The sequence below is a fragment of the Orycteropus afer genome, unplaced genomic scaffold (genome assembly GCF_000298275.1).
Source record: "Orycteropus afer afer isolate SDZICR_OR568_19922 unplaced genomic scaffold, OryAfe1.0 scaffold00326, whole genome shotgun sequence".
Classification (NCBI taxonomy): Eukaryota; Metazoa; Chordata; class Mammalia; order Tubulidentata; family Orycteropodidae; genus Orycteropus; species Orycteropus afer.
In genome coordinates, this window is record NW_006921913.1 from 1,269,688 (window position 1) to 1,274,881 (window position 5,194).

A 5,194-nucleotide genomic window follows, 5' to 3' on the forward strand; every position below is an offset into this window, starting at 1 on the left:
CTATGAGTCGGGTTTGACTCGATGGCACATAATAACAACAACAAATTTGCCCCTAATTTTTCCTTGAGGAACTTTATAGTTTTAGGTTTCACATTTTAGTCTTTGATCCATCTGGAGTTAGTTTTTGTATATGGTGTAAGGTAAAGATCTTGTTTCATTTTTTTGCAAATGGATATTCAGTTTTGCCAGCACCATTTGTTAAACAGACAATCTCTTCCTTATTTAATGGATTCTGACCCTTTGTCAAAGATCAGCTGACCATAGGTCAATGGATCTATTTCTGGGTTCTCAATTCTATTCCATTGGTCATTGTACCAATACCAGGAAGTTTTGACTGCTGTGCCTGTATAGAGGTTTTGAGATCTGGCAGTGTGAGACCTCCTACTTTGTTCTTCTTTAATAGTGCTTTGCTTATTTGAGGACTCTTTCCTTTCCATATAGTTAGTGATTGTTTTTCCCATATCCTTAAAGAATGTTGATGGGCTCTGGATTGGGATTGCATTGAACATACAGATTGCTTTGTGCAGAATTGACATTTTCACCATGTTTAATCTTCTTATCCACAAGCATGGTATGTTCTTCCATTTATGTAGATCTCTTATGGTATCTTGAAGTAATCTTTTGTAGTTTTCTTCATACAGATCTTTTGTGTCCCTGGTAAGATTTATTCCCAAGTATTTTATTTTTTTGGTAGCTATTGTAAATGGTATTGATTTCCTTATTTCTTGTTCAGTAATCTCTTTGCTGGTGTAAAGGAATCCAACTGATTTTGGAATGTTGATCTTGTATCCTGTCATTGTGCTAAATCTCTCAATTAGTTCCAGTAGTTTTTATTTACTGAGTCTCTTGGGCTTTCTAATTACAGGATCATATCATCAGCAAATAGGGATAATTTGACTTCTTCCTTACCAATTTGGATGCCTTTGATTTCCCTTTCTTGCCTTATTGCCCTGGCTAGGACTTCCAATACAATGTTGAATAGATATAGTGATAGAGGGCATCTTTGTCTGGTTCCTGTTCTCATGGGGAATAGTTTCAGTCTCTCTCCATTAAGAATAATGTTGGCTGTTGGTTTTGTATACATGCCCTTTATTATGTTGAGGAATGTCCATTCTATTCCAATTTGCTGAGAGTTTTGATCAGGAATGGGTGTTGGATTTTATCAAATGCCTTTTCTGCATCAATTGATATGATCATGTGGCTCTTTTCCTTTGTTTGATTTATGTGATAGATGACATTGTTTTTCTAACATTAAACCATCCTTGCATACCTGATATGAACCCCTCTTGGTCATAGTGAATTATTATGTATTTATTTATTTTTTTGTATATGTTGTTGGAATCTATTGGCTAGGATTTTGTTGAAGATTTTTCCATCTATATTCATGAGAAATACTGGTCTGTACTTTTCCTTTTTAGTGATGCCTTTGCATGATTTTGGGATCAAGGTTATGCTTGCTTCATAAAATGAATTTGGGAGGCTCCATCCTTTATGTTCTGGAATAATTTGAGTAGGATTGAATGTTTGGTAAAATTCTCCAGTGAAACCATCTGTGTCAGGACTTTTTTTATTGGTAATTTTTTCATGACCTGTTCAATTTCTTCTTTTTTTATGGATCTGTTCAACTTTTCCACCTCAGACTGTGTTAGTTTAGGTAAGTAGTAGGTTTTTAAAAATCTGTCCATTTCTTCCAGATTTTCAAATTTGTTGGAGTACAGTTCTTCATAGTATCCTGATATTATTTGTGGTGGTTATGTTTGTGTGTCAACTTGTCTAGGCCTGGTTGAGTGGGTGGGCAGCTGGATGTAGTATTCCCATGATGAGACTGGTAATCAATTCCATGGTAGAATCTGCTGTGAGAGCTGAGTAGCTGCCTTTGTGTATGTGGTCAGCTTCCCTTATATAAGAAACAGCTTTGGGAATGGTCTCTAGCTTATAGAATGCTTGAACGCTGCAGGCAGCCATATCATTGTTCAACAGCTTGCCATGCTTTGCCAACCTTAGGACTTTCAATGGACTTGAATTAATGGCCTGCCTTGTGGTTTGGTAACACTGGGACTGTGCCTTTTTATTCGTCAACCTTGGGCTTGTCAGTCTCAGCAGCCAGCAGCTGTCTAAGTGAAGAAAAGTCTCTAGCTTCAGTGGGCTGGGAGCAGGAAACAGAGCTGAACTCCAAGGTTGAGGGGCTTTCACCCAGCCCTAGAGCCTGGCACTTTGAACTTGGACCTAAAGCCCCTGAACTGTAAGAGAATAAACTCCTGTTTGTTCAGCCATCCCCTTTGTGGTATATTCTTGTCAGAGCAGTACTAGGAAACCAGAACATTATCCTTTTTATTTAGTTGGTTCTGTTGTGATGTCACCCATTTCATTTCTTATTCATGTTATTAATATTCTTTCCCTCTTTTCCTTTGTTAAATTTTCCAATGGTTTGTCAATTTTATTAATCTTTTCAAAAAACCAACTTCTAGTCTTGTTGATTTTTATCTCCTATGTTTTAATGATCTCTTACTTTCTTTCTGTCCTTGATGTCATCCTACAACTCTTCTGGATTTCAGCCATTAGTGTTCAATATAACAAATCTATTGTTGAGATGGTCTCTATATTCAGAGTAATATTTTAGCTCTCATGGAATTGCTTTGATTTTTTTCAGCTTCATCTTGAAATTTCATATAAGCAATTGAAGTCCATTCCACAATTGACCATTGGCTCTGTCTTGACTGATAGTATTGAGTTTCTCCATCTTCTCATTCCACAGATGTAGTCTATCTGATTCTTGTGTAATATATCTGGTAAGGTCTACACATGTAGTTATTATTTCTGTTGTTGAATAAAAAAAAAAAAAAAAAAGAGCATTTCTGTGGATAAGTCATTTATCTTGTAGAATTCTATCATGCAATCTCTGGTATCATTCCAATCACCAAAGTCATATTTTCCAACAACTAATGCTTCCTCTTTATGTCCAACTTTCACATTCCAATCACTGGTAATTATCACCTATCTTGATTATATGTTTTATCTATTTCAGACTGCAGCTATTTGTAAAAATCTTCAATATCTTTGTCTTCAGCATTTGTGGTTGGTGCATAAATTTGAATAACAGTGTACTAACTGCTCTTCCTTGTAGGCATAAGAATATTAACCTATCACTGACAGTGTTGTACTTCAGAACAGATCTTAAAATGTTCTTTTTGAGGATGAATTCAATGCTATTTCTCTTCAATTTGCTGTTTTCAGCATAGTAGACCTACAACTATCTGATTCAAATGGTCACTACCCACCCATATCAGTTCTTTAATGTTAAGAATATCAATATTCAAGCATTCATGACAATTTCCAATTTTCCTTCATTTACATTTTGATAAGTGTATGAACAAAGAACATTTCAAAAGCCACCCAGAAGTACAATGCTTTCAATATCCCAACACCTACAGTTAATGATTATTCCTCTAATTCACTTACTAACCACTAATGCAAAATATGAAGAAATTGAAAATTTTTACCAACTTCTGCTGTCCAAAATTCATCAAATATGGAATCAAGATGCATTGATAATTACTGGTGATTGGAATATAAAAGTTGGAAATAAAGAAGTATCGATAGCTGGAAAGTATGGCCTTGGTGATAGAAGTAATGCCAGAGATCAAATGATAGAATTTTGTAAAACAAATGAGTTATTCATTAGAAATACATTTTTTTCAACATAAATGGTGACTATACACATGGACCTCCCCAGAAGTTAAACACAGGAAACAAATTGACTATATTTGTAGAAAGAGATGATGGAGAAACTAAGTATCATATATCAGAATAAGGTCAGGGGCTGACTTTGAAAAGGACCATCAATTACAATTTCAAGTTAAAGCTGAAGAAAATTTAAAAGTTCACAAATGTCAAAGTATAACTTTGAGTATGTTGTTGTTGTTGTTGTTTGCCATCTAGTTAGACCCAACTCATAGCAACCCCTCCTTGGGTTTCTGAGGCAGTATCACTATGGAAGTAGATTGCCCCATCTTCCTTCCAAGGAGTGGCTGGTGGGTTTGAACCTCCAGCCTTCTGGTTAGAAGTCAAGTGCCTTAGGCACTTTGTTACCAGAGCTCCTAACTTTGAGTATATCTCACCTGAATTTATACACCATCACAAGAATAAATTTGACACACTGAACACTAATAACCAAAGAACAGACAGGTTGTGGGATGACATCAAGGATATCATACATGAAGTAAATAAGACTTACATGCAGAACACTCAACCCACCTACTCTACGGAGATACATCCTTTGGAGCAATCGACCATGGGGCAACAGAGGAGCAACATTCACATGGAGGAAAACCTGAACAGACAGGAGTGCATAACTAAGAAGGGCAGTGGGGAGGAGGGTTACTGAGAAGGGAAAGGAGGAGAATGGGTTAGGGTCAGGAATGGTAATTGGGGAGTGAAACCAAATGTACGCAAAATGTTGAATGTAAAACAAATTCCGTTCTGTAAATTTGCACCTAAAGCACAATACAAACCAAAGAAAGAAAGAAAAAGATCATTTAAAAGATAGGATAGAAAGAAAAGACCAAAATGGATGTCAGAAGACACTCTTGAGGTTGTCGGGTGCTGTTGAGTCAGTTCTGACTCATAGTGACCCTATGTACAATAGAACAAAACACTGCCTGGTTGTGCACCATCTGCACAATTCTTGCTATGCTTGAGCCTATCATTGCAGCCTCTGTGTCAATCCATCTCATTGAGGGTCTTCCCCCTTTTTCACTGACTCTCTACTTTACCAAAAATGATGTCTTTCTCCAGGGAAAAGTCCCTTATGTCATGATCAAAGTAGGTGAGACAAAGTCTGGCCATTCTCACTTCCAAGAAGCATTCTGACTGCACCACTTCCAGGACAGATATGTTCATTCTTCAGGCAGGCCATAATATTTTCAGTATTCTTTGACAACACCATAATTCAAAGGCATCAATTCTTCTTCTGTCTTCCTCATTCATTGTCCAGGTTTCACATGCATATAAGGCAACTGAAAATACCACGACTTGGCTAGTTGTACCTTAGATTTGCCCAGTGCAATATGACATCTGATTTCCTGACTGCTGCTTCTGGTGATTGTGTTGATTGTGGATCCAAGTAAAATGAAATTTTTGACAACTTTAATCTTTTCTACATTTATCCACTGAGCACTTTCCCTTGTTACCCTCC